The sequence below is a fragment of the Rhinoraja longicauda genome, chromosome 15 (genome assembly GCF_053455715.1).
Source record: "Rhinoraja longicauda isolate Sanriku21f chromosome 15, sRhiLon1.1, whole genome shotgun sequence".
NCBI lineage: Eukaryota > Metazoa > Chordata > Chondrichthyes > Rajiformes > Arhynchobatidae > Rhinoraja > Rhinoraja longicauda.
Window position 1 is genome coordinate 37,732,699 of NC_135967.1, and position 12,035 is coordinate 37,744,733.

At 42.4% G+C, this 12,035-nt stretch overlaps 1 pseudogene; it reads right to left on the bottom strand.

Moving 5' to 3' along the window:
• Positions 1 to 7,803: 7,803 nt before the first annotated feature.
• LOC144600420 (C1GALT1-specific chaperone 1-like) lies at positions 7,804 to 9,627 on the bottom strand (annotated as a pseudogene).
• Positions 9,628 to 12,035: the final 2,408 nt, after the last annotated feature.

A 12,035-nucleotide genomic window follows, 5' to 3' on the forward strand; every position in this document is an offset into this window, starting at 1 on the left:
TGCCTTTTGTCTATTGAGGAAGTAGTGGCTTGCTAGGCTGCAGCTTTAATTTGGTTGGTCCAGAACAGTTTGTTGGTGATATTCACGCCAGGAACTTGAAGCTCTCGATCTTCTTCGATCTGGCACCATTGATGCTGACTAGGACATGTCCACCACCATGTTTCCTTAAGTCAATAACTAGCTCTTTGATTGATAGAAAGGATATTGTTTTGACGCCATGTTCTAAGCTCTCTATCTCCTTCCTCTAATCCATCTTATCATTATTTGATGTCTGGTCGACTACATTGGTGACATCTGCAAACTTGTAAAAGGAGTTAGAGCAGAATTTGGCCGCACGAGTGTGTGTATAGGAAGTAAAGTAAGGGGCTGAGAATGCATCCTTGCAGGACACAGAGGTTGAGAATTATCGCTGGCAACGTTTTATCGCCTACCCTCACTAATTGTGGTCATTATATCAAGAAGTCGAGGAACCACTTGCAAAGGGAGCGTAAATTTTGAAGTCCCTTAGTTTGGAGTTGAGTTTGGTTGGGATGATAGTATTGAAGGCGGACTTATAGTCAATAAATCGGAGACTGACGCAGTGGTCCATAGTTCTCCAGATGTCCCGAAGATGAGTGCAAGACTAGGGAGATGGCATCTGCTGTGGATCTGTTGTGATGGTAGGCAAACTGCTGTGGATCAAGGCTGTCTGGAAGGCTGAAGTTAAAGTGCACACTACCCAGCCTTTTGACGCTCTTCATGATGTTGGATGTCATAGACACTGGAGGGTCATCAATAAGTCATGCTACCTTGCTTTTCTTTAGCATCGGGATGATACTTGTCTTAAAGCTGGGGGGGGGGGGGTTCAAAAGGGAGAGATTAAAGATGCCCATGAATAGTTCTGACAGTTGGTCTGCGCAGATTCTGACGATTTACCTGGGGACTCCACCTGTTGCTGTTCCCCTCTGGTTTCACGTTCAGATATTTCTGAGCAGCTGTCCAGTCATCTCACATCAGTCCAGCATTTCTAATATATTCAAACCACTGAGCAGACTTGGTCTATTTGCGTAGAGGTAAAGGAAATCTACTGAAGACATAGATAGTAACACTTGCAAGGAGGAAAACAGCCCAGAAGCTCAACAGCCAAGTACAATTAGAATTCACTTTAGATTTTAGAGATGTAGCATGGAAACAGGCCCTTTGGCCCACCGAGTGATCACTAGCACGTGGGACAATTTACAATTTTTGCAGAAGTCAATTAACCTACAAACCTAAAACGCGTTTTCAGCGTGGGAGGAAACCAAAGCACCCGAACTCACGCGGTTACGGGGAGAACGTAGAGACAACACCCATCGTCAGGATCGAACCTGGGTCTCTGGAGCTGTAAGGCAGCAACTACCATTGCGCCACCCTATATTGTCTACATCTGCTTATGATTTAACCATGCCTCAGCTCTATCCACCTATCTTTTGCTACTTTGTTCCATCCACACTTTTGTCTCTTCCTGCTCTCTCCCCCACTCCTATTTGTCTGAAGAAGGATCCCAACCTGAAATGTCACGTATCTAGAGATGCTGCCTGACCCACTGAGGTTCTCCAGCACTTTGAGTCTTTTTTTAATAAACCAACATCCACAGTTCTTTGTGTCCACATTAATCAGTTGTCAATGGTTTCTCAGCAATTTTGTGGAAACTATCTCTGTCGTCTCACAGCACCCAGAAGGATGATATTTATGTGTGGTAGGTTTTGTTGTGGCTCTCACTGCAAAAGAGCCTATCAATGTAGCAGTAGATTAATCACAAGAGTCAAGAGTTTTTTTATAGTTATATGTCCCAAAATGGAACAATGAAATTCTTACTTGCAGCGGCACAACAGATATGTAAACAAAAAGTGTTCAGTACATTAATAAAAAACAAGCAATAAAAGTGCAAAAACAAAAACAATAAAAACACAAAGCACCCAAATTACGTAGTTTGGAGCTTAGTTGGAGGTTGTAGTGTTTAATAGCCTGATCGTTGTTGGGAAGAAGCTGCTCCTGAATGTCAATGACAATATGATAAGTTTTAATTTGCAATTTGAGAGGGAGATGATGATATTGGATGTGTCGGTATTACAGCCGGGCAAAGGGGTCTATCGAGGCATGAGGGAGGAGCTGGCCAAAATTGACTGGAAGGGGACCCTAGCAGGGATGACGGTGGAACAACAATGGCAGGAATTTCTGTGAATAATCTGGAAGATGCAGGATCTTTTTGTTGCAAAGAGGAAGAAAGATTTTAGGGGGAGAAAGAGGTGACCGTGGCTGACAAGGGAAGTCAAGGACAGAATAAAACTAAAAGAGAAGGCGTATGACATAGCAAAGATTAGTGGGAAGCCAGAGGATTGAGAAGCTTTTAAAAAACAGAGGATAACTAAAAAGACAATATGGGGAGAACAGATGAAATACGAAGGATGTGTAGGAAAATAACTGCAGATGCTGGTTTAAATCGAAGGTAGACACAAAATGCTGGAGTAACTCAGCGGGTCAGGCAGCATCTCAAGAGAGAAGGAATGGGTGACGTTTCGGGTCGAGACCCTTCTTCAGACTGATGTCGGGAGGGGGCGGGACAAAGATAGGATGTAGTTGGAGACAGGAAGACAGTGGGAGAATTGGGAAGGGGAGGGGAAGAGAGGGACAGTGGAACTATCTGCTTTCCGCAAAGACCGTTCTCTCCGTAACTACCTGGTCCACTTGTCTGTTCCCACTCAAACCACCCCCTCCCCAGGTACCTTCCCCTGTAATGCTGGAGATGCAATACCTGTCCCTTTACCTCCCCCCTCAACTCCATCCAAGGACCCAAACAGTCTTTACAGGTGAGTCAGAGGTTCCTCTGCACCTCCTCCAACCTTATCTATTGTATCCGCAGTTCCAGATGTCAACCTCTCTACATCGGCGAGACCAAACGCAGACTCGGCGATCATTTCGCTGAACACCTTCGCTCAGTCTGCCTTAACCATCCTGATCTCCCGGTGGCTCAGCACTTCAACTCACCCTCCCACTCCCAGTCTGACTTCTGTCATGGGTCTCCTCCATTGTCATAGTGAGGCCCAGCGCAAATTTTAGGAACATCTCATATTTTGTTTCGGCAGTTTACACCCCAGCGATATGAACATTGACTTCTCTAACTTCAGATAGTTCCTCTGTCCCTCTCGTTCCCCGCCCCCTTCCCAGTTCTCCCACTGTCTTCCTGTCTCCTACTACATCCTATCTTTGTCCCACCCCCTCCCCTGACATCAGTCTGAAGAAGGGTCTTGACCCGAAATGTCACCCTTTCCTTCTCTCCTGAGTTGCTGCCTAACCCGCTGAGTTACTCCAGCATTATGTCTACCTTCGATGAAATACGAAGGTAAGCTAGCCAATAATATACTGTAAAAGAGGATAGCAAAAGTTATATAAAGAGCATGAAAGAGGCTAGAGTGGACGTTAGACCACTGGAGAATGATGCAAGAGAAGTGATAATGGGGAATAATGAAATGGCAGAGCAGTTGACTAACTTATTTGCATCAGTCTTCACAGTGGAAGACACCAGTGATGTGCCTGAAATTCAAGAGAATCAAGGGGTTAGAGTGGCTATTACAAGGGAGAAGGTGATTGGGAAGCTGAAAGACCTGAATTTGGATAACTCACCTGGGCCAAATGAGCTGCACCCTAGGGTTCTTAAAGAGGTGGCTGCAGAAATTGTGGAGGCATTGACAGTGATATTTCAGGAATCACTAGAGTCAGGAGTGATCCCAGATGATTGGGAAATTGCCAATATTACCCCGCTGCACAAAAAGGGAGCAAGGCAGAATAGTGGGAACTACAGGCCAGTTAGTTTGATTTCAGTGGTTGGTAAGATTTTAGCGTCTATTCTAACGAAATGAGGTTACGGAGTACTTAGAAGTTCAGGATAAAATAGACCGAAGCCAGCATGGCTTTGTGAAGGGGAGGTCTTGCTTGATAAATTTGCTGGAATTCTTTGAAGAAGTGAATAGCAGGACAGAAAAAGGAGAGTTAGAGAGACAAATAGATGTTTTTTTACTTAGATTTTCAGAAAGCCTTTGATATGGTGCCATACGTTAGGCTGCTTAGGAAGATGAGAGCATACTGTATCAAAGGGCAGATGCCAGCATGGATAGCAAAAGATGGCAGAAGACAAAGAGTGGCAATAAAGGGGGCTTTTTCTGGTTGGCTGCCACTGACTAGTGGAGTTCCGCAAGAGTCGGTGCTGGGGCCGCTACTCTTCACGTTGTATATTAATGATTTGGATGAGTGCATTGAAGGCTTTGTGACAAAGTTTGCGGATTATACAAAAATACGTGGAGGGGCAGGTAGTGTAGAGAAAGCAGGGACTCTGCAGGAGGACTTGGACAGGCTGGGAGAGTGGGCAGAGAAGTGGCCGGTGGAATATAGTGCAGCAAAGTGTGGAGTCATGCATTTTGGTAGTAGGAATAAAGGTGTAGACTATTTTCTAAATGGGGTGAAAATCCAGAAATCGGAGGTGGGAGTTCAGGTGCAAGATTCCCAAAAAGTTAATCTGCAAGTCGAATCGGTAGTAAAGAAAGCTAACTAGCATTTATTTCAAGAAGGCTTGTATACAAAAACAGGGATGTAATTTTGAGGTCTATAAGGCGCTGGTAAGGCCGCATTTGGAATATTGTGAACAATTTTGGGCACCATATCTGAGGAAGGATGTGCTGGCTCTGGAGAGGGTCCAGAGGAGGTTTACAAGAATGATTCCAGGAATTAGTAGGTAAACCTATGATGAGCGTTTATCGGCAATGGGCCTGTACTCGCTGGAGTTTAGAAGAATGAGGGGGGACCTCATTTAAACATACAGAATAGTGAAAAGCTTGAATAGAGCGGATGTGGAGAGGATGTTTCCACTAGTGGGAGAATCTAGGACTAGAGGCCATAGACTCTACCGGGAGGAGGTGGCTGAACTGGCACTCTGGTGTCAGGACAACAGCCTCCTCTTGAATGTCACAAAAACTAAGGAGCTGATTGTAGACTTTAGAAGGGCTCAACATCCGAGGACGTACACGCCACTGGAGATAAATGGGATTACTGCGGATAGGGTGAGCAGCTTTAAATACCTGGGAGTCCACATCACAGAGGATCTGACATGGACAACACACATTGCCGCACCGGTGAGTAAGGCAAGGCAGCGCCTTTACCACCTCAGACAGTTGAGGAAATTCAGAGTCTCTCTGAGGATCCTTCAGTGCTTCTACTCTGGGGCTGTAGAAAGCATATTGTTCGGAAACATCACAAGCTGGTTTGGGAATAGCTCTGCCCAGGACAGGAAGGCTCTGCAGAGAGTAGTGCGTTCGGCTGAACGCACTATGGGAACTACACTCGCCCCCCTGCAGGACCTATACATCAGGAGGTGCAGATCCAGAGCCAGCAACATTATGGGGGACCCCTACCACCCCAGCAACGGACTGTTCCAGCTGCTGCGGTCAGGCAAACGCCTCCGCTGTCACGCTGTGAAAACAGAGAGGATGAGACGGTTTCTTCCCACAGGCCATCAGGACTGTTAACTCTCATATCACCAGGGACTAATTTAAATTACTGTATTAATTTATTTTTTGTGTTAAATTTTTTTTTTCTATTCTGTTTTGTAGTTTTAGCACAATCCGCAGGCGTTGCCACTTTCATTTCACTGCACATCTTATGTGACAAATAAAGGTGACTGGACTTGAGTCAGAGTTAAAGGACGTTCTTTTAGGAAGGAGATGAGGAGTGTGGTGAATCTGTGGAATTCTTTGCCACAGAAGGGTGTGGATATTTTTAAGGCGGAGATAGATCCAGTAAATTCTTGATTTGTACAGGTGTCAGGTTATGGGGAGAAGGCAGGAGAATGGGGTTAGCAGGGAGAGATATATCAGCCATGATTGAATGGCCTAATTCTACTCCTATTCTTTATCATATCATATCATATCATATATCTACAGCCGGAAACAGGCCTTTTCGGCCCTCCAAGTCCGTGCCGCCCAGTGATCCCCGTACATTAACACTATCCTACACCCATTAGGGACAATTTTTACATTTACCCAGCCAATTAACCTACATATCTGTACGTCTTTATGACCTAAAGCAGGAATAATCACAAGCGACTACTCACAAACTGGAAAATCCAGACCAACAAAGATGCTCATGTGACGAAAGCAACTCTTATAAATGCACAAATGAAATTCCGAGTGTGTTCTTCCTGTTGTAATCACCACACCCTCTTACCATTATTATTTAGATGTAGCTATGGAAATTGCTCCATACCATTTGCTGCTCGCAAAGCACTTATAAGAACAAGAGCTTCAAATGTGACATTTACAAGGTATTGAGGTGGCAGTTTACCTGTTAAACTTGTCTAGAAACTAATAAGGAATGGGGGACAGTTTATAAGGAAGTTTGCACAGTCTAGACTGGTATCCAATAAATGTGTGAAGGGTCTTGATTTAAACATATCCGGAGTGATCAAGACAGGGAAATTGTGACGTTTTTCTCTTGTAGAACAACCTTAAACTAGGGGTCCATACTTAAAAAGGAGTCACCTTTATCAAATAATAGAATTTTACACCACATAGTATAGATGTTGGGAATTCATGTTGCAGTTATATAAGATGTTGGTGAGACTGCATTTAGTGTATTGTGTTCAGTTCTGCGCACCGTTATAGGAAAAATGTTGTCAAAATGTTGAAGATTTACGAGAATATTGCCAGGACCCGAGGGCTAAGCTATAGGGAGAGGTTGAGCTGCCTAGGACTCTATTCATTGGAACACAGGAGGATGAGGGGTGACCTTATTGAAGTGTACGAAATCATGAGAGGAATAGATTGGGTAGGCACACAGAGCCTCTTGCCCATAGTAAGGGAATTAAAAACCAGAGGACATAGGTTGAAAGTGAGGGGGGAAAGATCTAATAGGAACCTGAGGGGTAACCTTTTCACACAAAGGGTGGTGGGTGTATGGAACGAACTGCCAGAGGAGGTAGTTGAGGTAAGTACAATCGCAATGTTTAAGAAACAATTAGACAGCCACATGGATAGGACAGGTTTAGAGGGAGATAGGCCAAATGCAGGCAGGTGGGACTAGTGTAGATGGGGCATATTGATTGTCATGGGCAAATTGGGCTGAAGGGCCTATTTCCATAGATTTCATGGGATCTAGAGACAATATTGGACACAATGTTTTGGGAGCGTTAATGCCGCTGCCTGCTGTCTCTCCTGCTGAAACCACAGGGATCTGTCAAGGGATTGTGATGATGCAACCTGGCACATTCCTTGTTAGGTCTGATTTGGGAAATTGGATTGCCTTCCTGCATCTTGACTCGTGCCCTAGTTCTCCCAATTTAGACATTTGTTCCTCAAAGTTAGTGTGGAAATTGGCAAGGTCAAATGACTTAATTGTATCAAGATTTGCTGCTTTTAATGGATGGTGGATCTTGTATTAGGTTCCATCCACTTCTATTTCATCATTTAGCTTTAAAGAAAACCCTGCCAGTTTTGTGGTCATCGATACTATTTCTAGATTGTTTCAATGAGTTATTAATCTAAGGTTGCAACACTGCACTCAGTACATTGAGGACTTTGGTTATTTTATGTAATATGTGGACGGTGCATTATAAGGTCAATACCAGGGTAATATTTACGGGTAAATGAATTACACTGAATGGAAAGACTGGATGAACATTAGTCTCAACATCAAAAGTTTTTCTTTTTAAATCGCAATAATTTCCATTCAAAGAACAGATCATTTCCAGTCAATCAAGCAAAAATGCAGATTAGGAGGTTTGAAATGTTCTTACAATTTGATTTTATGGGAATGATGACATTCACATCAAATTAAAATGTTACATTATCCAACTCCCAAGCTTCACAAGATCGCACAATATCCAAATTAGCATTACAATTGGAAATCCACAAATATGCGCGACTAAAAATGTCATAAAGGTAAAAAGTTTAATAGTTTTTGTTTAAAGTTCAACCCTTCTACCACAGTCTCAAGATCAAAAATATCAGTGCCTCATTAAGTTACCCAGTTCAAAATGCAACCCCTTTCAAAATAATAAATAATTGTCTTTCAGAGCAGTTTACAAAAACATTCAAAAGCTCAGCAAAATGTTTTACTGATTTCCAGCATGCTATTCAATAATACATTTTCCTGCTAACTCGATAATTGACAGAAACTTTAAGCTGAGAATAATCATAAAATATTTTACAACCAATTTGTGAGACAATTCATTGTTAAACTCATTAACATTGAAGGCACATTCCATTTAGAAAGTTGTTTGAGATTTTACAAAACTCAGACCACATAAAATAGCAAAAGAAGTATCTTATATTCTTTTAGTCATACTTCACACTCTGGAATGAATTGGCAAGAGGAATTTAATCATTAATTGAACCTGCAGGTGGCATGAAAATTAGTGCATCATTAAAGGAATGGCCATATGGTCGCAGTCTGTAAATCCCATACATCATAACATGCATATGGTTGGGAGAACTTCCATGAAAAGTAATGGCCACATCAGAGCAACATCCTTCCACAACTTCCTTTTGATGGTTAGACATTGCCTCCTCAATTAGGGTTTTTACATTTTTTGAGTTGAACAATTCTTTTTCTTCATTGTCTTCTGCATTTTCAGCAAATACTCCTGTGTATTTCAAACATACTGCAAGTTCCTTTTCTTCAGACATCTTCCACAGTAAATTCCCCTTTTCTGGACATTTCACAGGATCATCCAGAACCAAATTCAGCCTCTTTAATGTTTCTGCACTTAGGACCACACCTGAAGAAATCTCAACATAGTCCAAATTACCCGACTTGACCGTGTGACCAATATAGAAAGGTTCTCCTGGATCTTTATTTAACAAAAAAAATTTAAGATTTTCAATAATTGCAAATGTAGATGACTGTACCATAATGAACCAGCCATAGTCATCCTTGTAGTTTTCATAAACATGCTTGAAAGCTTTTCTGGTCTTGATCCATGGGTCTTCTGTTCCAAGACCAATTGATTCAAAGGGTTTTATGGTTTCAGAACTGTAAAAAACAGCCTTGGTCACAATGTTTGCTCCAGGTTTCCACCACAGCGGCCCAAAATCCAATTTCTTTCGGTTTAACCATGATCAAACAGAGAACTCGGATACCCTGGGTACGCTCCATTCGCTTTGCCTCTGAAAGTGTATTTAGTTCGTCCTTGTTGGGGGCTTTGAGGTGGTGGTGTTCGTGCTTTACGGGTGACATTTGGCCGCCTATCTTGGTGTTAATCAGGGCGAAGAACAAGCAGGACACTCCACCCAGAAGTATACCCTTTAGGAAGGAACTGCTGCTCTCTTTAATCATCTTTACGAGGCCGCTCGAAATGGAATTTTCATCAGCAATCAATCACCTCTGGTTTGGGGGGAATTACAAAATAAAGTCGTGCATCAAATCAGCTCTTTGAAAGATGGCGATGAAGGGGGAATTAGGGCAACATTTAGGCGAACTGCAAGACACAAAGACATTTTGAAATTGAATTATAGAAGTTGTATTGTTTGTTTTCCATAAACCTGGTATTACAGGAAAAAGAAAACTTTTTTTGTGTACAGTTGATGGCATTTTTCTCCTAGTTTAAATCTGTCCAAAATACAAAAGGAATTGTAACCACTCAAAGCTTGGTGAGAAGCTATTTCCGACATATCCAATTTGACAACTACTTGACCTTTGTGAAATGAAATCAGCGTGGATATCCTGAGAACATACAGTGGGTTTGTACAAATATGAATGCATGGTTGAAATTCTGAATGTTCATTAAATTAATACCCAAGAGGATAAGACGAACATTTTTTCTTCTATTGAAATTTCTGTTCTTTTTATGTGTTAATTCCATCTTTTGATGAGAAGTTTTAAAATTTTTACTTAGGTTTTCTCATGCCATGCCAATTTCACTCCATTCTTTGAAAAGCCAGTGAATTTCTTTATGCATATGATATTTGATGGTATAGCATTGTCTGGCAGTTGAAAAAATTGTTAACATATTGATGCCAAGTAGAAACAAGTGTATGATTTGGTCTGGAGAATGGGTGAAAAAGCTTGGTGTAGACTTCTGATCTGAACTTTAATGCAGATTTATTCTGATACCAAATGGACAATATTATGAATCATCAGCAGAAGCTTTATTTATTTTAATGAACTCTGAACCCTACTTGCTTCTTTCTACACATTTGTTAAAGTTAATAAGAGTCATTGGAGACAGGTGGAGCTGCCTTTTGTCTATTGAGGAAGTAGTGGCTTGCTAGGCTGCAGCTTTAATTTGGTTGGTCCAGAACAGTTTGTTGGTGATATTCACGCCAGGAACTTGAAGCTCTCGATCTTCTTCGATCTGGCACCATTGATGCTGACTAGGACATGTCCACCACCATGTTTCCTTAAGTCAATAACTAGCTCTTTGATTGATAGAAAGGATATTGTTTTGACGCCATGTTCTAAGCTCTCTATCTCCTTCCTCTAATCCATCTTATCATTATTTGATGTCTGGTCGACTACATTGGTGACATCTGCAAACTTGTAAAAGGAGTTAGAGCAGAATTTGGCCGCACGAGTGTGTGTATAGGAAGTAAAGTAAGGGGCTGAGAATGCATCCTTGCAGGACACAGAGGTTGAGAATTATCGCTGGCAACGTTTTATCGCCTACCCTCACTAATTGTGGTCATTATATCAAGAAGTCGAGGAACCACTTGCAAAGGGAGCGTAAATTTTGAAGTCCCTTAGTTTGGAGTTGAGTTTGGTTGGGATGATAGTATTGAAGGCGGACTTATAGTCAATAAATCGGAGACTGACGCAGTGGTCCATAGTTCTCCAGATGTCCCGAAGATGAGTGCAAGACTAGGGAGATGGCATCTGCTGTGGATCTGTTGTGATGGTAGGCAAACTGCTGTGGATCAAGGCTGTCTGGAAGGCTGAAGTTAAAGTGCACACTACCCAGCCTTTTGACGCTCTTCATGATGTTGGATGTCATAGACACTGGAGGGTCATCAATAAGTCATGCTACCTTGCTTTTCTTTAGCATCGGGATGATACTTGTCTTAAAGCTGGGGGGGGGGGGTTCAAAAGGGAGAGATTAAAGATGCCCATGAATAGTTCTGACAGTTGGTCTGCGCAGATTCTGACGATTTACCTGGGGACTCCACCTGTTGCTGTTCCCCTCTGGTTTCACGTTCAGATATTTCTGAGCAGCTGTCCAGTCATCTCACATCAGTCCAGCATTTCTAATATATTCAAACCACTGAGCAGACTTGGTCTATTTGCGTAGAGGTAAAGGAAATCTACTGAAGACATAGATAGTAACACTTGCAAGGAGGAAAACAGCCCAGAAGCTCAACAGCCAAGTACAATTAGAATTCACTTTAGATTTTAGAGATGTAGCATGGAAACAGGCCCTTTGGCCCACCGAGTGATCACTAGCACGTGGGACAATTTACAATTTTTGCAGAAGTCAATTAACCTACAAACCTAAAACGCGTTTTCAGCGTGGGAGGAAACCAAAGCACCCGAACTCACGCGGTTACGGGGAGAACGTAGAGACAACACCCATCGTCAGGATCGAACCTGGGTCTCTGGAGCTGTAAGGCAGCAACTACCATTGCGCCACCCTATATTGTCTACATCTGCTTATGATTTAACCATGCCTCAGCTCTATCCACCTATCTTTTGCTACTTTGTTCCATCCACACTTTTGTCTCTTCCTGCTCTCTCCCCCACTCCTATTTGTCTGAAGAAGGATCCCAACCTGAAATGTCACGTATCTAGAGATGCTGCCTGACCCACTGAGGTTCTCCAGCACTTTGAGTCTTTTTTTAATAAACCAACATCCACAGTTCTTTGTGTCCACATTAATCAGTTGTCAATGGTTTCTCAGCAATTTTGTGGAAACTATCTCTGTCGTCTCACAGCACCCAGAAGGATGATATTTATGTGTGGTAGGTTTTGTTGTGGCTCTCACTGCAAAAGAGCCTATCAATGTAGCAGTAGATTAATCACAAGAGTCAAGAGTTTTT